The sequence below is a fragment of the Tachyglossus aculeatus genome, chromosome 9 (assembly GCF_015852505.1).
Source record: "Tachyglossus aculeatus isolate mTacAcu1 chromosome 9, mTacAcu1.pri, whole genome shotgun sequence".
NCBI lineage: Eukaryota > Metazoa > Chordata > Mammalia > Monotremata > Tachyglossidae > Tachyglossus > Tachyglossus aculeatus.
The window spans coordinates 33,841,368-33,866,037 of NC_052074.1; the positions used below are offsets into that span (position 1 = coordinate 33,841,368).

Genomic DNA, 24,670 nt, shown 5'->3' on the forward strand with positions numbered 1-24,670 from the left:
AAGAGTAATAATAATACTTGCAGTATTTGTTAAGCACTACCGATGTGCCAAACACTGTACTGAGTGCTGGAATAGATACAGGATAATCAGTTCTGACACAGTCCCTGACCCACATGAGGCTCACAGTCTATGTGGGAGGGAGAGCAGTACTGAATTCCCATTTGACTGATGAGGAAACTGAACCACAGAGCAGAGAAGTGACTCATTCAGGGTCACCCAGCAGGCAAGTGGAGGAGTCCCTCCGACCTCCTCCTTCCTCCATCCATGATGAAATGCCACTGTGGTCTGTGGAACTCTACTCCATGGTGGGCAATTCCCTCATCTCCCTTGGCATGCTCGGTCCTCCTCTTCCTCCTCCTTCTCCTCCTCCCTCCCTACACCTCTGCCCCAATGACATGGTCTTCCCTGCCACTCTCTCTGGAGGGGAATGATAGTATTCATCTTCTCCTACTCTGCCTATCCCAAGGGTAAAGGAATCAGCAGGCTCTTCACCCTCCAGTGCCACATTCACTCTATCTCACCCCCCATCCTCTCCTTTTCCTTTGACACCTGCATTATCCCTCTCCACCACCATCTACAGCTCCCTCCTGGTCCCACCTCTGTGTTTCTTGCTGATTTTGATGATATCCAAGTCTCATTTCGTTCTCTTACTGTGATCCCTGGGGACTTCAACCTCCGGACTGACAATCCCCCTGACCCACCAGCCGCTTGCTTCACTACACTCCTCCGCTCCACTGACCTCTTCATTCTTGACCTAAATGATGATTCCGTGTTTTTATTGTTTCATCTTTCCATAGTTGTCTGGTGCCATTCTCTTCTCCCTGATTACTCACAGACTACGAGCCCTTTGGGGGCCAAGGACCATATCCAATTTTCAAACATGTAATTTTTCCTGGCACTTATTTCAGTGTTTAGCACATAGCATGTGCTTAATAATCAATCAGTGGTATTTATAAGTATGACTATGCCGAGCACTGTACTAAGTGCAAGGGAGAGTACAATGCAGTAGAATTAGCATTCATTCGTTCACTCATTTAATCATATTTATTGAGCACTTACTGTGTGCTAAGCACTTGGGAGAGTACAATACAGGAACAGACACATTCCTTCCCACAAGCTCATAGTCTAGAGCGGGAGACAGATATTAATATAAATGAAAAGAAAATAAATAAATACATTACAGATACGTACAGATATATACATATGTGCTCTAGCGATGGGAGGGCGGATGAATGAAGGACCAAGTAAAGAGCAGCTCAGAAAGGAGTGGGTGAAGAGGAGGCTTAGATTCTTGGAGGTAAACTAAAGTTTTGAAGTGGGGGAGAGCAACTGTCTGTCTGATATGAGGAGAAGAGGGCATTTCAGGCCAGAGCTAGGATGTGAGCGAGAGGTCAGCGGTAAAATAGTTGAGATCGAGGTACACGTTCCCTGACCACAGCAAGCTTACAGTTTAGAGGAAGAGACTGTAATAGTATTAAATTCTAGTATTCTTGCTACATCCTATCTCAGCCATCAAACAGTGCCTCATCTCTAACCTCACCATTTGTTATTTACTACTTTCCAGCCACAAAACCTTTCAACCTGCCACTTCAAATGCCTCCTCACTCTCTCAAATGTCACACCCTATCTCTGACCTCTAGGTCCACTCCACGTATCCCGGTCTATCTCATCCCTGCATGACACGCTGCCAGCTCTTAATAAGAGCCCTACTATTACTGCTGCTTTTATTACTACTCCTAATGATAACAATAAAAATAATAATGTTACTAAGTGCTGGGGTGGATTAACGATAGGCAGATCAAATACCATGCTTATTTCACATGGGGCTCACAGTCTAAGTAGGAGGGAGAAAAGGTATTAAATCCCCATTTTACAGACAAGGAAACTGATCCTGTTCCTACCCTACGTGCCATGGACAAGTGGGAGAATGGCTTGCTTCAGAGTGCTCTGTGTGTGTGCGTTTGTACATGAGAGAGAGAGCATATGTGCATATACTTACATGGCAGACATGTACTTTTTTGGTTTAGAAGAAGAGACTAAGGAGGAGAGGGAGCAGGGGTAGGCAAAGAAAGGGTTAATCAATCAATCAATCGTATTTATTGAGCGCTTACTATGTGCAGAGCACTGTACTAAGCGCTTGGGAAGTACAAATTGGCAACACATAGAGACAGTCCCTACCCAACAGTGGGCTCATAGTCTAAAAGGGGGAGACAGAGAACAGAACCAAACATACCAACAAAATAAAATAAATAGGATAGAAATGTACAAGTAAAATAAATAAATAAATAAATAAATAGAGTAATAAATATGTACAACCATATATACATATATACAGGTGCTGTGGGGAAGGGAAGGAGGTAAGATGGGGGGATGGAGAGGGGGACGAGGGGGAGAGGAGGGAAGGGGCTCAGTCTGGGAAGGCCTCCTGGAGGAGGTGAGCTCTCAGCAGGGCCTTGAAGGGAGGAAGAGAGCTAGCTTGGCGGAGGGGCAGAGGGAGGGCATTCCAGGCCCGGGGGATGACGTGGGCCGGGGGTCGACGGCGGGACAGGCGAGAACGAGGTACAGTGAGGAGATTAGCGGTGGAGGAGCGGAGGGTGCGGGCTGGGCAGTAGAAGGAGAGAAGGGAGGTGAGGTAGGAGGGGGCGAGGTGATGGACAGCCTTGAAGCCCAGGGTGAGGAGTTTCTGCCTGATGCGCAGATTGATTGGTAGCCACTGGAGATTTTTGAGGAGGGGAGTAATATGCCCAGGGCGTTTCTGGACAAAGATAATCCGGGCAGCAGCATGAAGTATGGATTGAAGTGGAGAGAGACACGAGGATGGGAGATCAGAGAGAAGACTGGTGCAGTAGTCCAGACGGGATAGGATGAGAGCTTGAATGAGCAGGGTAGCAGTTTGGATGGAGAGGAAAGGGCGGATCTTGGCAATGTTGCGGAGCTGAGACCGGCAGGTTTTGGTGACGGCTTGGATGTGAGGGGTGAATGAGAGAGCGGAGTCGAGAATGACACCAAGTTTGCGGGCTTGTGAGACAGGAAGGATGGTAGTGCCGTCAACAGAGATGGGAAAGTCAGGGAGAGGACAAGGTTTGGGAGGGAAGACAAGGAGCTCAGTCTTCGACATGTTGAGCTTTAGGTGGCGGGCGGACATCCAGATGGAGATGTCCTGAAGGCAGGAGGAGATGCGAGCCCGGAGGGAGGGGGAGAGAGCAGGGGCAGAGATGTAGATCTGGGTGTCATTAGCGTAGAGATGATAGTTGAAGCCATGGGAGCGAATGAGGTCACCAAGGGAGTGAGTGTAGATTGAGAACAGAAGGGGACCAAGCACTGAACCTTGGGGAACCCCCACAGTAAGAGGATGGGAGGGGGAGGAGGAGCCTGCAAAAGAGACTGAGAAAGAACGACCGGAGAGATAAGAGGAGAACCAGGAGAGGACGGAGTCTGTGAAGCCAAGGTCAGATAATGTGTTGAGGAGAAGGGGGTGGTCCACAGTGTCAAAGGCAGCTGAGAGGTCGAGGAGGATTAGGACAGAATATGAGCCGTTGGATTTGGCAAGCAGGAGGTCATTGGTGACCTTTGAGAGGGCAGTTTCCGTGGAATGAAGGGGACGGAAGCCAGACTGGAGGGGGTCGAGGAGAGAGTTGTTGTTGAGGAATTCTAGGCAGCGCGTGTAGACAACTCATTCAACGAGTTTGGAAAGGAATGGTAGGAGGGATATGGGACGATAACTAGAAGGTGAGGTGGGGTCAAGAGAGGGTTTTTTTAGGATGGGAGAGACATGGGCATGTTTGAAGGCAGAGGGGAAGGAACCAGTGGAGAGTGAGAGGTTGAAGATGGTAGTTAAGGAGGGGAGAAGGGATGGAGCAAGAGATTTCATAAGATGAGAGGGAATGGGGTCAGAAGCACAGGTGGCCGGAGTAGCACTTGAGAGGAGGGAGGAGAGTTCCTCTGAGAATACCGCTGGGAAGGATGGGAGAGTAGCAGACAGTGTTGAGAGCCGGGGGGATGGAGAAAGGGGGGAAGAGACTTTGGGGAGGTCGGACCTGATGGATTTAATTTTGTTAATGAAGTAGGAGGCCAGATCGTTGGGGGTGAGGGAAGGAGGAGGGGGAAGAACCAGGGGCCTGAGAAGGGAGTTGAATGTACGGAAGAGCTGGCGGGGGTGATGGGCATGGGTGTCAATAAGGGAGGAGAAATAGTTTTGTCTGGCAGAAGAGAGGGCTGAGTTAAGGCAGGAAAGGATAAACTTGAAGTGAACGAGGTTGGCATGGTGTTTAGACTTTCGCCAGCAGCGTTCGGCAGCTCGAGCATAAGAGCGAAGGAGGCGGACAGTGGCAGTGATCCAGGGCTGTGGGTTAGTGGTGCGAGAGCGGCGAAGGGAAAGGGGAGCAAGTGAGTCTAGCTGAGTAGAGAGGGTAGAGTTGAGAGCAGTAATCTGATCATCAAGACTGGGTAGAGAGGAGAGGGCGGCGAGGTGGGGTGTGAGGCGCTCCAAAAGATGGGTGGGGTCCAGAGAGCGGAGATCTCTGTGAGGGAGTAATACGGATTTACAGGGGAAAGGAGTGTGAAGTTAAGACCCTCAACTCCCAACTGATTCAACTTTCCCTGGTTTTAGTCTCAGGAACGCAAGTCTCAGTTGCCTTGAGGAAGGTGGTTGAGCTGAACAAGGCTATCCAGTATCAGTGATGCCTTGTTCTGCAGCTGAAAAATGGCAGTTTGAAGGGAAGCGTGGAGCTTTTGGCATCTCTAAATAAGCAATGATGGGCCGTGCCCTTGGATGACATAAGGAGGAAAGGAGAAAGGAGCATTGTTGCCAGTTGCCCACTTAATGAGGTACCTCTTAGCAATTCCTTACCTGCCATGGGAACCAGGGGGCCCCCTTGACTGACTCATTCATTCAGTCGTATTTATTGAGTGCTTACTTCTCTCTCTCTCTCTGTCTCTCTCTCTGTCTCTCTCTCTCACAGCAGTGCTTGAATGGAATTGTGGCTAGAAATAAAATAATAGGCTTAAATAGTAGTAGCATAATATTCATTAAGCACTTACTATGGGCCCAGCACTGTACTAAATTCTGGGGTACATACAATATGCTCAGATCAAATTCAAACCCTCTCCCACATGGGGCTCCCAATGGGAGAAATCATCTCCATCATTCATTCATTCAATTATATTTATTGAGTGCTTACTGTGTGCAGAGCACTTTACTAAGGGCTTGGGAAGTACAAGTTGAATCGAGATCCTTCTTACTTGTGAAGGGCTCTGCAGGGTGAGAAGCCAGGAAAGCGGTATCCATCAGTGATCTGACCTGATCAGCAGGGCTGGATGTCTGTTTCCTTGGATACCTGCACCTTCTAGCTCAGAGGGTTGGCAAGGAGAGAGGCAGTGTCACTGTGAGGTACAGCTGTGTGTCTCTCATGGGTGTGATGGGTGAGGTAAACCTGAAAGGAAGTGTATGAGGGACTTTTCCCACCTAGACTCCTAATTCGTGAGATTTCTCCTGAGAACCCTAGCCCAGCATATAGCATAAATAATTTTGGCAAAAAGTGCAGAATGATCCCAAAGCATGGATTTGGTGATTTCCTCCTGAAAGCGAGCTCTATGAGCAAAAGGCTAATGGAGATGAGTGTCATTTCTGTAAAGTGGTTGTCCCGTCACTGGGGAAAATGCATGACTAGCCTGAATAAAATGATTGCATGTTTTGAAGTGCTTCTTCTGGATGTTTCAGGATGAGTCATCCTAGCTGAAAGGCTAAAGCATCCCAATTTTTACCAACAGAGATTATTGCAACCTCTTTTATGGTTTCCTTCAGAATTTTACTCATACCACAGTAATTATCATAATGATAATTGTGGTATTTATTAAGCACTTACTGTGTGCTAAATTCTGGGGTCGGTACAAGATAGGTTGGATACAGTCCCCTACCCACAAGGAGTTCAGTCTAAGTAAGAGGGATAACAGGAGGGATAACAGAGGATAACAGGTACTGAACCCCTATTTTACAAAGAAGCAGCATGATGTAGTGGATAGAGCACGGGCCTGAGCGTCGTGGGTTCTAATCCTGGCTCTGCCAGTTATCTGCTGGGTGACCTTGGGCAAGTCACGACTGAGAAGCAGAAGCAGGGAGGTGGAGAGTGGAGGCTGCCCGAATCATCTTTGTGCAGAAACGCACTGGGCATGTTACTGCCCTCCTCAAAAGTCTCCAGTGGCCATCAGTCAACTATGCATCAGGCAAAAACTCCTCACTCTCGGCTTCAAGGCTCTCCATCACCCCCTCCTACCTCACCTCCCTTCTTTCCTTCTCCAGCCCCGCCCGCACCCTCCGCTCCTCTGCCGCTAACCTCCTCACTGTGCCTCATTCTCACCTGTCCAGCTGTCGACCCCCGGCCCACGTCCTCCCCCTGGCCTGGAATGCCCTCCCTCCCCACATCCGCCAAGCTAGCTCTTTTCCTCCCTTCAAAGCCCTACCGAGAGCTCACCTCCTTCAGGAGGCCTTCCCAGACTGAGCCCCCTCCTTCCTCTCCCCCCTCCATCCCCCCCGCCCTACCTCCTTTCCTTCCCCACAGCACCTGTATGTATGTTTGTACAGATTTATTACTCTATTTTACTTGTACATATTTACCATTATATTTTTTTGTTAATGATGTGCATCTAGCTTTACTTTTATTTATTCTGATGACTTGACACCTGTCCACATGTTTTCTTTCGTTGTCTGTCTCCCCTTTCTAGACTGTGAACCCGCTGTTGGGTAGGGACTGTCTCTATATGTTGCCAACTTGTACTTCCCAAGTGCTTAGTACAGTGCTCTGCACACAGTAAGTGCTCAATAAATATGATTGAATGAATGAATGAAAGTGGATGTTGGAATGGGGAAAGAGACTGTGCAGCCTCATCCTCCACTCCTTTTCTTTCTCAGTAGTGGCACCACCTAGAATGGTCTCTTTCTAGAAGTTTTCTGGAGTTTTCCAGCTCGGCCACTGGGACATGACAGTGCCACACTGGAAATGTCCAGGGCATTTCTGTTAGCAGTGGCCGTCTCCAGGTCATCTTTTTTCTGATATCCCACGGGCACCTCAAGTTCAAATGACCAAAGCTGAACTCCTTGTCTTCCCTTCCAAATTCTCCCATCCACATATCTTTCCCGTCACAGTTTACAGCACCGCCATCCTCTCGATAGCTCAAACCCTTAACCTTGGCATTATCCTCAATTCCTCTCTCTCTTTCAACCCCCATAATTGAGTCTGTCACCAAATCTTGTTGGTTCTTCCTCCACAGAATCTGCCCCTTCTCCATCCAACTTGCCACCAGGCTGGTCTAAACACTTGTCATAGCCCAACTCAGCAAGTACTTTAGACTCATCACAGACTGCTCGGAATCCAGTTTCTCCCTCTCCAGTTCGTACTTTTCATTACCCGATGCCTAGATCAGCACATGGCCTAGTGGAAAGAGCATGGGCCTAGGCTAAGAGAGCTTGGTTCTAATCTTGGCTCAGCCAGGTACCTGGTGTGTGACCTTGGTCAAGTCATTTAACTTCTCTGTGCCTCATCAAAACCTGTTCTCTCTCCTGTTTAAAGTGTAAGCCCCATATGGAACATGATTATCTTGTATCTACTCCCTGGACATTGTACAGTGCTTGGCTCATAGGAAGCACTTAACAAATACAACAATTATTATTATTATTTTTAGTATTATCATTATTGTTTTCCTAGAGAATCACTCTGTGTTCGTCTCCCCACTTCTCAAAACCTTCCGGTGGTTGCCCAGTCCTCTCTGTATTAAGTAGAAACTACTGACCACTGGTTTTAAGACACTCAGTCCACTCTCCCCCCACATTTTTCCTCTCTCTTCTCATGCTACACCCCAGCTTAGATGCTGTGTTCCTCTCAATCTAATGAACTCACTGTGCCTTGTTCTCATCTCTCTCAGTGCCAACCAAGCAGAGTTAAGTGTGGACTGGAGAGGAGAGAGGCTGGAGGCCAGTGGAGAGGCTGATGTAATAGTCTAGGTGGATAAGACAAATGTGGGGTAGCAGTTTGGAGGGAGAAGAAGGGGCAGATTCTAGAGATGTTGTGAAGATAGAACCAACCCTGAATATGTGGGTTGAAGGAGAGAGAGGAGCCGGGGATAATGCCCTGGTTACGGGCTTGCGACACAGTTGGGATGGTGGTGGTGGTGTCACAAGTAATGGGAAAGTTGTTGCGGGGGGGCGTAGGTTTGGATGGGAAGATGAAATCATGTCTCCTCCAGGAGGCCTTCCCTGGTTAATCTCCTATTTCCCTGCCGTAGTCCATCCCAACTTCTAATTCAGCACTCCTATGTCACATAAGCACTTGTGTCCTCACTCCCACCCTCACACCCTGTTGCACTTATGTATATATATTTTAGGGCAAGAATCATAAGGGGAGACAAAACAAAACAGTAAAACAACATATGACAAGGATAAATTCACCCAGAGCAAAATCAACAGAATCAAGTAAGAAAAAAAAAATAGTAGGATTTGAGGCTAGAGGAGCAGAATTTGGGCTAACCCTAGCAAGCAGGTTGAGAGGAATACCTTCTTCCTTAGCTATTTCAAGTTGCTCTGCATGAATACCGAGGAGAAAAAGGAGAATGATGACATGTTACTTTTCTTTCTTGGCCTCTCTCTTCCCATCTCTCTGGATGTTCATTCTCAGTCTCTTTCGCCGGCTCCTCCTCTAATTCTCTTTCCACCCTCTTAACTTTGGGAATCCCTCAAGGCTCAATTCTGGGTCCCTTTCTATTCTGCAACTGCTTCCATGGCTTTGACTGTCATCTCTATGCAGATGATTCCCAAATCTACATTTCCAGCACTGATCTCTCTCCCTCTCTGCAGTCTTCCATTTCCTCCTGCCTTCAGATCATCTCTGCTTGGATGTCCATCTAATACCTCAAACTCAACATGTCCAAAACAGAACTCCTCATCTTCCCACCCAAAATCTGTCTTCCCCATGACTCTCCAGTCACTGTAGATTGCACTACCATCCTCCCTCTCTCACAAGGACATCTCCTTGGCATTATCCTGGACTCATCTCATTCAACCCACATGTTCAGTCAGTAACCAAATCTTCTTTGTGACTCTTCTATCCTGCTTTGATTACTGTATCAGCCTCCTTGCTGACCTCCCTGCCTTCTGTCTCTCCCCACTTCACTCTGCCGCCCAGATTTTTTTTGCAGCACTTTGGTTGTATCCTCTGTCTCTCCTTCCAGATTAAGGTCCATGTGGATGGGGAAAGTAGTCAATCAACTCTTTTGTATTTCCCACCTCCCTCCTACCATTACTCTCTGCTCCCTAATGCTTAATACAGTGCCTGGCACATAGTAAACACTTAACAAATACCACGATTATTATCGAAGCACTAAGTACACTACAACAGAGTTATATGTTGCAAACTTGTACTTCCCAAGCACTTAGTACAGTGCTCTGCACACAGTCAGCGCTCAATAAATACGATTGAATGAATGAACAGAGTTGGTAGACGTGATCCCTATCCACAAGGAACTAGCAGTCTACAGGGGAAGACAGACATAAATTATGGATAGGGGAAATAGAGTATAGGATATTTACACAAATGCTGTCACAGATCCACTGTCTGGCCTATATTATTAGACTAGATTGCAGCACTTATTTATCCTCTCTGTATACAGGAGTGGCGGAAATAGGCAGATGTTATTTTACAGAAAGCGAAACTGAAATGGAAGGAGATATTGCCCAGACTGCATAATGTCGGTAATTTGGCCAAGACTGACTTGAATCACATGGCTTTTTATCATCTGTTAAAGGGTTTTCCTTAGCACTTCCTCCCACAGAAGTTAAACAAAGCCCAAGGGTTCTGTGCCATAGATTTTTCCATATGACCTTGGCAGCTTTTGGCTTTCATAGATACACAGTGGAAAATAATGGCAAGCTTTCTCCCAGAGCAGTTAGGTGAATAATTGTAGAGCCCTGTGCAATGAAGAGGTATAGATAGTCCCTTTCATAATTTAAATGGCTATAACTCCTCAGCATTTCCCTAGATTCACCTCTCCCTCCCCACCCACTCTGCCCCCATCCTGGTACAAGCTTGGATCTTGCCGTGGCTGGACTACGGTTTTAGCCAACAGTCTCTGTCTCCCATCATCATCATCAATCGTATTTATTGAGCGCTTACTATGTGCAGAGCACTGTACTAAGCACTTGGGAAGTACAAATTGGCAACAGCCTCCAGACTCTCCCCCCACCACCTATCCTCCACGTTGCCACCCAGATCATCTTCCTGAAGCATCGCTCGGCCTACATCTCTCTCTCTCTCTCTCTCTCTCTCTCTCTCTCCTCAATTCCTCCACTGTGTCACTTGGTATCAAACAAAAACTGCTCACAAACCACTTAAAGGCTCTCTCTCCACTTTCTGTCCCCATTTTACATATCCACCATATTCTGATATTTTCCAACTTGCCGTCTTCCTTCCTTCCAAGTCCACATTCTAGGTATACCCTGCTCATGACTCTTCCTGCTCCCTCCCTTTGCTGTTGCTGTTCAGTCAGTGGTATTTATTAAGCGATTACTGTGTGAAGATACTGTACCAAGCACTTGGGAGAGTACAATACAATATAGTTGGAAGACACATTCCCTGCCCACAGTGAGCTTGCAGTCTAGAGAATGACTGCAAGTCTCCCCAGGTTGTGACTCCCTCCCTGACCACATCTTGGGTAGGGACTGTCTCTATATGTTGCCAACTTGTACTTCCCAAGCGCTTAGTACAGTGCTCTGCACACAGTAAGCGTTCAATAAATACGATTGATTGATTGATCAGAAAGGCCATGGGCTCTCCCCACATTCAAATCCCATCTCTTCCAGCAATTAATTTCCTAACACTTTGAGCCAAATGAGTTGAGCCAACTCTACTGTAAGATTGTTGTGGGCAGGGAATGTGTCTGTTATAATAATAATAATAATGATAATAATAATGGTATTTGTTAAGCACTTAATATGTGCCAAGCACTGTTCTGAGTCCTGGGGTAGATACAAGGTAATGAGGTAATCCCCATTTTATAGATGAGGTAACTGAGGCGCAGAGAATTTAAGTGACTTGCCCAAAGTCACATATCTGACAAGTGGTGGAGCTGGGATTAGAACTCACGATCTCTGACTCCCAAGCACGTGCTCTTTTACTAAGCCATGCTGCTCTAGCGTACTCTAGTAATAATGATGGTATTTGTTAAGCATTTACTAGGTGCCGGGCACTGTACTAAGCACTGGAAATGATGGTATTTGTTAAGCGCTTACTAAGTGCCAAGCTTTGTTGTAAGTGCTTGTCTTATGCAGTTGAGTCATCTCTGATCCATAGCGAGGCTGTGGACACATCTCTCCCCCAACACCCCACCTCCATCTGCAATCGTTCTGGTAGTGTATCCATAGAGTTTTCCTGGTCAAAGTATGCAAGTGGTTTACCATTGCCATCTTTTGCATAGTAAACTGTAGAGAAGCGGCGTGGCTTAGTGGAAGGAGCCTGGGCTTTGGAGTCAGAGGTCGTGGGTTCAAATTCCGCCACTGCCACTTGTCAGCTGTGTGAGTTTGGGCAAGTCACTTAACTTCTCTCTGTCTCAGTTCCCTCATCTGTAAAATGGGGATTAAGACTGTGAGCCCCACATGAGACAACCTGATCAACTTGATCCTCCCCAGCACTTAGGACAGTGCTTTGCACATAGTAAGCGCTTAACAAATACCAAAATTATTATTATTGTTATACTCGACTCTCTCTCATGCCGCTGCTGCCCAGCACAGGTGAGTTTGTAGCAGGTGCCTTCCACTCGCTCCCCCTTGCCCAAGCTAGGAATGGAATGGGTAGGACTCTGCTTGGTTCTCCCTCCCATCGTTGAAACTGGTAGAGTACTGGAAACTCCCCAGGTGCGACCCTGAGAGGGGCAGTGCTGGTGTAAATACAAGGTAATCAGGTTGTCCCACGTGGGGATTAAAACTGAGCCCAATTTTAATCCCTTTTTCACAGATGAGGTAACTGAGGCACAGAGAAGTTAAGTGACTTGCCCAAAGTCACACAGTTGACAAGTGGTGGAGCTGGGATTAGAGCCCACGACCTCTGACTCCCAAGTGCTTATTACAGTGCTCTGCATTCAGTAAACTCTCATTAAATATGACTGACTGAGGAGGAACTCATTTACACTTGCCTTAGCATCATGTGTATATGCTGTTTTTATTTATTTATTTCAACCTCTGCAGTTGTCAATATTTTAATTATGTCCTCTACATTTGCTCGTAAACTCCTTGCAGGGAGGGAATATGTCATTTCATTTCATTATTCAGTACATCGCAATTGTCTAATGCACTGGGTGACAAGTGGGTACTCTATAAATGCTACTACTATTACTGACTCAGAGAAACCAAATTGTATAAATGTAAGCCACCAAATCTGTAACACTCTCCAGAGTAGGAGTAGAGTAGCATCGAAACTAAATTTCTTTTTTTGCCAGACAAGTAGAGTGCTTAGACTAGAAGATATTTGTATCTGGAATCAATCAATGGTATTTATTGTTTACTATGTGCAGTACTTACTGTACTAAGTACTTGGGAGCAGCCATGGCCTAATGGAAAGAGCCTGGGCCTGGGTTCTAATTCCGGCTCTGCTACTTGCCTGCTCTGGGATCTTGGGGACGTCACTTAACTTCTCTGTGGCCCAATTTCGTCTTCTGTTAAGTAGGAATTAGTCCTCCTCCTTTGTACTTAGACTGTGAGCCCCATGTGGGACAGGAACTGTGTCCAACGTGATTAACTTGTGTCTATCCCAGTGCTTTGAACGGTGCTTGACACATAGTAAGTGCTTAACAAATAGCATAGTAATAATTATGATTATGATTACAATACAGCTGATTTGGTGGCTATGTTCCCTCCTTCTAACAGCTTAGTTGCCCTGAGATGCAACCTCAAGGCAACCCCACTCCAAGATCAAAGCTATGTAGGGCATAGAGATCTCTTCCTTATTTCTAGTAATGTTTGCCTTGTTGTGCTCTTTGGCATTTTGGTCGTCTATTTATAGTGCAGAATGCGCCCGCCAACTCTTTATGGTTTCTAGCCATCATAAACTCCTCCCCACCCCACATTGTGCAAGCAGGAGACTGGGACTTTACTGGATTACTAAATATGGAGCTGTGGGAATATTCTGTCGATTAAATTGACCTCACCATGACCTGCACTATTATTTTAAATCATTACTGGCAAATGTGGAACATTATTCTGGGGTCCTTAGGAGGCTGCCAGCCTACATATAAGTTGAAACAGTTTGTGGCATGTTTGAGTGAATTACTCCTCCCCAGTTTCAGGAGAAGCGGCAGTTTCTGAGTCCAGCAAACCAAAGCCAAGCCGGGGAAGTGTGAGTAGTTTTATTACAAGTAAGTAAGCGGCATAGCTTAGTGGAAAGAATCCAGCTTTGGAGTCAGAGAACCTGGGTTCTAATCCTGACTCTGCCACTTATTTGCAGTGTGACCTTGAGCAAGTCACGTAAATTTTATGTGCTTCAGTTTCCTCATCTGTAAAATGGGGATTCAGTACCAGTTCCCTCTCCTGCTTAGACTGTGAGTCCCATTTGGAACAGGGTTATGACCAGCCTAATAATAATAACTGTGGTAATTATTAAGCTCTTACCATGTGCCAGGCGCAATAATAATAATAATAATAATAATGGCATTTATTAAGTGCTTACTATGTGCAAAGCACTGTTCTAAGCGCTGGGCAACCCAATTGTCTTGTATCAGCAGTTATTACAATTGTTCATTATTCATTCATTGTTCCCCTCCTTCTCCCCCTTCTAGACTGTGAGCCCACTGTTGGGTAGGGACTGTCTCTGTATGTTGCCAACTTGTACTTCCCAAGCGCTTAGTACAGTGCTCTGCACACAATAAGCACTCAATAAATACGATTGATTGAGGGCTTACTGTGTGCAAAGCACTGTACTAAGCACTTGTTGACAAATAGCAGTCACTTAACTGATACCACCACCACCACCACAATGATTTTATTATTATTTTTAATATTATCACTGTTATTGGGATACAAATATGCCACCATCTGAAATTTCCTATTGCTTCATTGTTGAAATAAAACATTTATACCATAATTGTTTTTTCACATTATGCTTTCCCAAAGTATTGGAGTATCGAAAATGTGACACCAGTTATTTTAGTAGAAATGAAATAATCATCTATTAATATATTTGGTACCATTTTCTTTTATCCCTGCCCCTGATTTCTTAAAAAGAGATAATGGGCCGTGCCCACTCCCACAACCTCCTTGTCTGTCTGCATTTTGGCTGTGGCAGCCCTCTCCCCTCCTTCACCCACCCCCTAATCTAGCCCTTCCTTTCCTTTTCCATTCACCTGGATTCCTTTCCGGCTTAGAAAGGGGAAACCTAACTGATTTCTCTGATCATTTTAATTGTCCTTTTCTGTACCTTTACTTCAGCTCTCTTTTCTCCCTCCCCATATGCGGTGACCAGACCAGAACCCAGTGATTCAGGCGTGGAGGTACCATGGTTTCAGTTGGCCTTTTGGGCCTCCCTTGGGATCAGTGATTCAGACGAACAGGTAACAGTGACACCAAGATCTCTTTTCTAAGTATTTTCCCTAGGTGTATTATTACCTTGAAGATGGTCAAATTGAGACTCATCTGCCATTTTGAGAGCCTGGTAGCTCCATTTAGGAGGTCTTTGGGGGGTTCATCTCCTTCTCCATGACGTTTCAGCTCTTGGAAGACCTAGCTTGCACACTTAGAGATTTGACTCTGCCTGCTCCTTCTTTCAGGCCATTTATAAAGATGTGAAAATCCTCCTTGATGTGGATCTCTCTATTTCAGTTCCCCATAGAGCAGCTATTCTGGCTTCCTACTGTCATCCATTCTCCTTTGCCTGTTGAGGTGAGCAGAGCTTCAGGTGTAGAAGATCGACTTTGGTCGAGGACTTTGGTTTTTGTGATCTTCTCTGGCTATTTTATGCTGACTGTAGCTCAGAGGTTATGCTAGTGGAACTAATCAAGGGGTTGGATGTGGCATCTGGATGGGACATCTGTGACATCTGGATGGACATGTGTGCCCAGTGAAGGTTTGGGTAGCATGCCCGCGCTCTAGACCCGAGGAACCTAATTCCACAGTACCCCTATGCTCTACTCATCTCTCAAAGAATGTGCGGGTCTCCTTTATTTGATTTTCCACTTCCCGTCCTGCTTGAGTAGTCGAATTCTGTCACACTGTCACACTGTTACTGTATTGTCATTGTGGATTTTTGAGTCTGCAAAACAGGGAGGGGACACCCTGGTTAAGCACTTATACAAATTCTTCTCAGCATTTGGACCACTGAGGATAATGCGGCAGGATCTCAAAGATGCCAAGTTTATCACCGGTCTTCAGGAAGAAAGGTGTAAGATCAGATGACAGAAATTATCTAGGCATCCCAATACTTTCCATCACCAGCAAGATCTTAGCCAGAGTCTTTCTGGATCAGCTACTAATAATTGTAATAGTGATAGTAATGGTATTATGGTACTTATTAAGCACTTACAATGTGCTGAACTCTGTTCCAAGCACTGGGGTAGGTACAATATAATCAGATTGGACACAGTTCCTGTCCTGCATGGGGCTCACAGGAAGAGTGTGTTCATTCATTCACTCAGTCGTATTTATTGAGCGCTTACTGTGTGCAGAGCACTGTACTAAGCACTTGGGAAGTACAAGTTGGCAACATATAGAGACGGTCCCTAGTCAACAGTGGGCTCACAGTCTAGAAGGGGGAGACAGACAACAAAACAAAACATATTAACAAAATAAAATGAATAGAATAAGTATGTACAAGTAAAATAGAGTAATAAATATGTACAAACATATATACAGGTGCTGTGAGGAGGGGAAGGAGTTAGGACAGGGGTGATGGGGAGGAGGAGAGGAAAAAGGGGGCTCAGTCCAGGAAGTCCTCCTGGAGGAGGTGAGCTCTCAGTAGGGCTTTGAACGGAGGAAGTGAGCTAGCTTGGCGGATGTGTGGAGAGAGGGCATTTCAGGCCAGGGGGATGACGTGGGCCGGGGATCAACGGCGGGACAGGTGAGAACGAGGCACAGTGAGGACGTTAGTGGCAGAGGAGTGGAGGGTGCGGGCTGGGCTGTAGAAGGAGAGAAGGGAGGTGAGGTAGGAGGGGGCGAGGTGATGGACAGCCTTGAAGCCGAGACTGAGGAGTTTTTGCCTGATGCGTAGGTTGATTGGTAACCACTGGAGATTTTTGAGGAGGGGAGTAACATGCCCAGGGCGTTTTAATGACCATTTGACAGGTGAGGAAACTGAGGCACATGGAAGTTAAGACCGAATATCATTGAAATCCCAGTGTGCTTTCAGGCCACAAGCTGACACAACAGATACGATATTTGCTGTGTGTCGGACAGAGACACCAAGACCTCTACACAGTTTTCACGGGTCAAAACATTTGCTATCATCAGTAGATCTGGACTGAAGAAATTACTAAACAATTTTGACTGTACTGAGAAGTTCATCTACACTGAAACAGCTTCATGATGCCTTGGCTGGCTGGGCCTAGTTGATAGAGCACTGGGAGTCCAAAGATCATGGGTTCTAATCCCGGCTCTGCCACTTGTCTGCTCTGTGACCTCAGGCAAGTAACTTCACTTTTCTGGGCCTCAGTTATCTCATCTGTAAAATGGGGTTTGAGATTGTGAACCCCTTGTGGGATAGGGACTGTGTCCAGCCCTATTTGCTTGTATTCATCCCAGCTGTTAGTACAGCATCTGGCACATAGAAAGCACTTAACAAATACCACAAATACAGTTATTACTACATTATTACTAGCATTATTATGCGTGCTCAATCTGATCCATTTCCCATTGCCAGTGGAGGAAAGCAGGGATAGGAAGCAGGCCCGGTTCTATTCAACTTTTTTTTTTTTATGGCATTTATTAAGCACTTACTATGTGCAGAGCACTGTTCTGTGCAGCCATGCCAGAAGATTCCACAAAAGACCCGGTGTTAGAATGCACTTCTGGGAAACTCTTCCAACTCAACGGACTCTGTGAATCATCCAAAGTCTTAGGAACAGTCATTTCAGAACTTCTGTGTGCAAGTGACTGTCCTCCAAAGTCCACACCCAAAATGCTATGCAAATAATTGTGATCCGAGTCACTGAAATAGCCAGGCATTATGGAATTCATTCATTCATTCAATCGCATTTATTGAGAGGTTACTGTGTGCAAAGCACTGTACTAAATACTTGAAAGTACAATTCAGCAACAAATAGAGACCATCCTTGCCCACAACGGGCTCACAATGAAGATGGGTCTAAAGAAAACCAAGGCGGTCTGACAGCTTGCATTAGGAGAAGCCATACACACAGTCAGTCAATAAATTGTATTTATTGAGCACTTACTATGTGGAGAGCTCTGTACTAAGTGCTTGGGAGAGTACACACTGAGTTGGTAACCACATTCCCTGCCCACAACAAGCTTACAGTCTAGAGGATTAGAATCAAAAATTTATATTGGCAATACAGAGCTAAATACTATCATAGAATTTTGTGACCTAGGCAAGGCAATGGCTAACGCTGCACCAATAGATAAGGAAATTGAAAGCTGAATCAGGAAGGCCAGCACAACCTTTGGGAGACTGTCAGATAGAGAAGCAGCGTGGCACAGTGGAAATAGCACAGGCTTTGGAGTCAGAGGTCATGGGTTTGAATCCCGGCTCCACCACATGTCTGCTGTGTGACCTTGGGCAAGTCACTTAACTTCTCAAATCCTCAGTTACCTCATCTGTAAAAAATGGGGATGATGACTGTGAGCCCCACGTGGGACAACCTGATCACCTTGTATCCCCCCCCCCAGCGCTTCGAACAGTGCTTTGCACATAGTAAGCGCTTAACAAATGCCATCATTATTATTATAGAGTGTTGGGCAGCGTGAAATCCGTCTCAAGACCAAACTGCAGGCCTCCAGAGCTGTAGTGATATCCGGCCTTCTCTCCGGGTGGGAGACCTGGACCATGCTCCACTACCATGTCCGGCTCCTGGAGCAGCTCCATCAGCCTCATCTATGGGCCCCACTCCATTTCAAATGGCATGAACAACCAAGTTCTGGGGTGTAGTCAGCCTCTTTGCATCGAAGCTCTGCTCATCTTAGCACAGATACGCTGAGTGGGGCACTAGAGGAGGGGTGACAGCCAGAGACCCAAGCAGCTGCTCTTTGGAGAGATGAAATTGGGAAACCAAAAGCAAGAAGGGCAGAGAAAACAGTTCATGGGTACAGTAAAAGAAAGACACTCACAATTCTGCCTCCCGTCTGGAAACTGGGAATCATTTGCTGAGCAGTGAGTGCGTGGTGCACTGTTATTAAGACAGAGTGACTCTTCCAAACAAAAGCTTTGTAAGGAACAAGAGACCAGGAAGCAGGAGAGAAAACAGCACCAGATGCTACAAACATTAAACATGATGATGCAATAAGGGACAAGCTTTTTTTGTGTACAGTATGGTCGGGACTGTGGCTCCACTTTGACCTTTTCATCCACATAGGCAATCATAGATAAATTTCAACATTAATTCATTCATTCCGTCCTGTTTATTAAGTGCCGCTGTGCTGTGAATGCATTCACATTCACACTGTACTGAGCATTTCAGAGAGTTCAATGGAACAATAAACAGACAGCTTCCCCACCCAAAACGAGCTTACAGTTTAATGGTATCTTCTTTAAGTACCAAGGATAACTATATATATCTAGCTCTCTCTAGCCCTCTCTCTCTCTCTCTCTCTCTCTCTCTCTGTCTATATATATATATATATACACATGTATGTATATATAAACACGCACACTCATATATATTTGGTTTTATGTTCAGCTTCCTTGAAGCAATCTGATATATTTCCTTGGTTTCATTTGCACATCATCAGTCTATAATGTCTGGATGATTTGACAAGTCAGTTTACACCTATTTGCATATTTTCTTAGGCAAATGTGCCTCTGGGGATGATCATTATGAAGAAGCAGCATGACTTAGTGGCAAGAGCACGGGCTTGGGAGTCATGGGTTGTGGGTTCTAATCCCGGCTCCGCCACTTGTCTGCTGTGTGAATTTGGGCAAGTCACTAAACTTCTTTGGGCTTCAGTTACCTCATTTGTAAAACGGGGATTAAAACAGTGAGCCCCACGTGGGACGACCTGATTATCTTGTAGCTACCCCAGCGCTTAGACCAGTACTTGGCACATAGTAAGTGCTTAACAAATACCACTATTACTATTATTATTGTTATTATCTGAGGTATTCTAACTTGCATCCAAGTCTCTTGTGGCATCTTCCAGCATGGCTGTGTGGAATAAATTGAACAGGGGGCTGTCTACGTCCCTGCTTCACTGCATCAGCAGGGGAGACCAGATCATACAGCATGTAGAAACATGATTGTCTCTTTTTTTTTATGTGTGTGGATGTGTCCTTCCTCAGGCTCAAACCCAGAAAGAGGGCTTATGGGGAGTCATGGTTCCCCGCATCCTGGCTTCCTGGTGCAGAGTGTAGATTATTAACTTTTTTCCACGGCGCTCCTGGATGATGATGTCATCATCTATATGGTGCCACTTGTTTCATTTGGACCAGATATGTGTGGGTCCGGTATTTCAGCCCTGGACATGGCTGAAGGACTTTAGGATTGATGAAGGATGTGGTTTATGTGGAGAGGGTCGCGATACAACATGTCTCATTGGGGTGGAAGCGGACTGTGGGGATGTGGTTCTGCAGTTCGATCATTTCTCCGCTGAACCCAGCCCACATGCTTTGGTCATCTAATAGTATTTATTGAGTACTTACTGTGAGCAGAGCACTGTTCTGAGAGCTTGGGAGAGTACAGTTTAGCAGACACATTCCCTGCCTACAGTGAGTTTACAGTCCAGAGGGGGAGACAGATATTAATTCAAATAAATAAATTAAGGATAGATACATAAGTGCTGTGGGGCTGGGAAGGGGGGGTGAATAAAAGGAGCGAGTCAGGGTGATGCTGAAGGGAGTGAAAAAAAGGGAAAAGAGGACTTAGAGGAGGCTTCTTGGAGGAGGTGTGCCTCCAATAAGGCTTTGAACGGGGGAGAGTAATTATCTGTTGGATATGAAGAAGGAAGGCATTCCAGGCCAGAGGCATGATGTGGGCAAGAGGTCAGTGGTGAGATAGGTGAGATCCAGGTATAGTGAGTAAGTTGGCATTAGAGGAGCAAAGTGTGGGCTGCATTGTAGTAGGAGAGCAGTGTGGTGAGGTAAGAGGGGGCAAGGTGATTGAGAGCTTTAAAGTCAATGGTAAGGAGTTTCTGTTTGATGTGGAGGTGAATGGGCAACCACAAGAACTTCTTGAGAAGTGGGGAAACATGGACGGACTGTTTTTGTAGAACAGTGATCTGGGTAGCAGAGTGAAGCATGGACTGTATAGGGGAAAGACAGGAGGCAAGGAGGCTGATACAGTAATCTAAGTGGGTTAGGATAAGTGCTTCAATAGAGTAAGTCTATCCTGCTGTATACCTCTAACCGACCTCCTGCCTCTGGCCTGGAACTCCCTTCCCCTTCGTATATGTCAGACCACCACTTTCCCCACCTTCAAAGCCTTATTAAATTTACATCTCCTTCAAGAGGTCTGCCCAACTAAGCCCTTGTTTCTCTTACTCCCTCTCCCTTCTGTATCATGTGTGCACTTGGATCTCTAAGCACTTGCTATCCACTCCACCCCACAGGCCCACAGCACTACAGTATATATCCATGCTTTATTTTATTGTCTGTCTCTCCCTCTAGGCTGTAAACTCTTTATGAGCAGAGAATGTGTCTACCAACTCCATTATATGTACTCTCCCAAGCACTTAGTACAGTTCTCGGCTCACAGTAAGCGCTCAATAAAAAAAAAATTGATTGATTAGGTAGAAGTCTGGTGAGATAATACTGTTCCCTAAAACAACCCTTTCCAGCATATGCCCTGCTCAGATTTTTCCTTCGGTTTTCCAGCTCTAGCCTATTTAGTAGTGTGGAGGATGGCTGTGTATTTGTAGTTGTTGCTGTTAGTGTTCATTGTTTTGAAAATGTTCTTGGTTTTTGCTCTTCCCTTGGTTTTGTCAATGGAGTGGGAAAGAAGCTCCCAGCCCTTACTAAGCCAATGTGAGTTTGAGGGGTCGATCAAATGGATGAGGAGGGCCAAGTAGTGTCAGCTACTGTTGATGACCTGCTGTCTCATAATTCTGGCCGTTGACCACTGCAGGTACTAGTACAGAGAGTGAGGATGATTCAGTCCAAACCACCATTACTACAAACATAATTCAAGCCCACGATTGGCTGGTGGTAGCCCATGCCTTTCCTCTTTCTTATCCATTCCTTTGCTTCTTGCCTCCACCAACTACTCAAGAGTTTTAACTTCCTCCTGAAACCTCCAGTGTCCCCCACCCACCTCCCATCCTTGATGACCTCGCCAAACCCTTCGTTGATTAAATCAACAGGCCTCCAAACCTCTGCTTCACCTCCCTAGCCCCTTCCTACCATTCTCATCCAGTTTCTTGACCTTCTCAGCCATCACCCCCAAAGGATATCTTTGGCTGCTTTCCAAATAGCCAAACAGCCTTCTGACCACATTTCTTCTCACTTCATAAAAATGCTTGCACTGCCTCTTCCCTGACTGCCATCTTCAACCGCTCACTCTATGACGGCTCTTTCCCTCTGCCTTTAAATATGTCCATATAGCCCAATCCTAAAAAAATGCCACAGTGCACCACCAACTATCTCTCAGTTTCCCTCTGCCTATTCCTCTCCAAACCAGTCAGATAATAATAATAATAATGGTATTTGTTAAGAGCTTACTATGTTCCAAGCACTGTTCTAATCGCCGGCGTAGATACAAGGTATTCAGGTTGTCCCTTGTGGTGCTCACAGTCTTAATCCCCATTTTACCACTGGGGTAACTGAGGCACAGAGAAGTTAAGTGGCCTGCCCAAGGTCACACAGGGGACAGTTGGAGGAGCAGGGATTAGAACCTACATCCTCTGCCTCCCAGCCCCATGCTCTTTCCACTAAGCCACGCTGCTTCTTTTTAGCGGAATAGGCCCTAGTGAGATTTGAACTCATGACCCCGATTTACAAGACCAGTGCTCCAACCCCTAAACTATGAAATCATCTGTTGCCTCCATTTCCTTGTGTCCAACTTCTTGATCCTTAGATTGGGAGCCCCATGTAAGACAGGGAATGTTTCCACCCCACTTAATAATGATGGTATTTGTTAAGCGCTTACTATGTGCCAAGCACTGGGGTGGCTTCAAGGTCATCAGGTTGTCCCAGGTGGAGCTCACAGTCTTCATCCCCATTTTACCGATGAGGTCACTGAGGCACAGAGAAGTTAAGTGACTTGCCCAAAGGTTACACAGCAGACAAGTGGTGGAGCCGGGATTAGAACCCATGACCTCTGACTCCCAAGCCCGGGCTCTTTCCACTGAGCTATGTTGCTTCGTGAGCAGTAGATTCCCTGCCTCTGGATCTGGCCACTAGGCTGTAAGCTCATTGTGGGCAGGGAACATGTCTGCCAACTCTGATATATGTACTCTCCCAAGCTCTTAGTACAGTGCTCTGCACACAGCAACTGCTCAATAAATACAATTGATTGATCTTCCCCAGCACTTATAATGGTGCTTGACACACAGTAAGTGCTTAACAAATACAATGATATTACTAATCCTCTCTGACAGTCTGCTTTCCAACCCCTTCATTCCACCAAAAACTTCCAGGCCACCAAGGACCTCCTACTTGCCAAATCTAATGGACTTAACGCTAGCCTAATCCTCCTTGAGCTCTAGGTAGCCTTTGTTTATTCTTTCTGAAAATGCTAACTAACCTCAATTTTCTGACTCAGTCTTCTGCTTGTTCTCCTACCTCTCTAGCCGATCCTTCTCAGTCTCTTTCGTCTGCTCTTCCTCCACTTCCCACCCCCTTAATGAGAGTGTCCCTCAAAGCTTTGTTCTGGGTCTTCTCGATGTACATTCATTCTCTTCGGGTGTCCACCCGCCCCCACGGCTTCAACTACAACCCCTAGGTGGGTGATTCTCCAATGTAGTTCTCGTACTCTGATCGCTCTCCTCCTCTGCAACTCCTATTGCCTCCTGGCCCCATGACACCTGTACATAGGTGTCCCTCTGGTACCTCAAACTCAACACATCCAAAATTGAACCCCCTTACCTTCCCTCCTAAATCCTCTCCTCCACCTCACTTTCCCATCATAGCACCTTCATTCTCCCCATCTCTCAGGCCCATTAACGTAGGTGCGATCCTTGATTCCTCTTTCTCTTTCAACCCACGTATCCAGTCCTGTCAGTTCCAAATCCCATGAGTTTTTCTTTCACAACAGCTGGAGAATCCTCTCCCTCCCTCTCTACCCAAACTGCCTCCACACTGGGCCAAGGTCATGTCATATTCTGCCTTGGCCTCAGTATCAGACTTACAGATTTCCCAGCCTCTAATCTCTCCCCTCTCCAGTTCAGACTTCACTCTAATTTTAGGATTATTTTTCTGAAATATCATTTTGCTTACATCTCCCCACGCTTCAGAAACCTCCAAAGGTTGCCCATACCTCTCCACATCAAGCCTAACCTACTGACCATCGGATCCTAGAGAAGCAGCGTGGCTCAGTGGAAAGAGCGCGGGCTTGGGAGCCAGAGGTCATGGGCTCTAATCCTGACTGCCACTTGTCAGCTGTGTGACTTTGGGCAAGTCACTTAACTTCTCTGTGCCTCAGTTACCTCATCTGTAAAATGGGGATTAAGACTGTGAGCCCACATTGGACAACCTGATCACCTTGTATCCCCCCAGCGCTTAGAACAGTGCTTCGCACATAGTAAGCGCTTAACAAATGCCATCATCATCATCACTCTATTCCTTCCTCCTCTCACCCACCCTCTTCTCCCAGCATTTACACTTCATTCCTCTCAAGATAGCCTCAGGTTTTCACTGTTTCTCATTCTTGTCTCTCCCACCTCTGACCTCCTGCTGACATGCTTCCTTCTGTCTGGAACTCCCTCCCACTTCAAATCCAGCACATCACAGCTCTCCCCATCTTCATTCATTCATTCACTCATTCAGTCGTATTTATTGAGCGCTTACTGTGTGCAGAGCACTGTACTAAGCACTTGGGAAGTACAAGTTGGCAACATATAGAGACGGTCCCTGCCCAACAGTGGGCTCACATTCTAGAAGGGGGAGACAGAGAACAAAACAAAACATATTAACAAAATAAAATAAATAGAATAAATATGTACAAATAATCTTCAAAGCCCTTCTGAATTTCCAAGAGGTCTTCCCTGATGAATTTCTACTCACCCTACTTCAAGCACCTCTGAGCCATCCGAGGACTTTAACTGAATTCATAAACTCCCATAGGTCTTTTGTATCTATTTTAAGTACTCGATGATGTAAGTACTAACCCTTGTATGAATTCATTCATTCATTCAATCGTATTTATTGAGCGCTTACTGTGTGCAGAGCACTGTACTAAGTGCTTGGGAAGTACAAGTTGGCAATAAATAACTATTTTTGTGTCCGTCTCACAGAAAGAATATAAGAGCCTTGAGGGCAGGAATCATGTCTACTAACTAACTAAGGCCGTAGGTACTCAGCAAATACCATTGGCAGCAGCATGG

At 45.9% G+C, this 24,670-nt stretch overlaps 1 protein-coding gene across 2 annotated transcripts in view; it reads left to right on the forward strand.

Moving 5' to 3' along the window:
- The window catches only part of HS1BP3 (HCLS1 binding protein 3), an 88,522-nt gene that overhangs the window by 46,469 nt on the left and 17,383 nt on the right, over positions 1 to 24,670 (forward strand). The gene's annotated exons all lie outside the window — the stretch shown is intronic.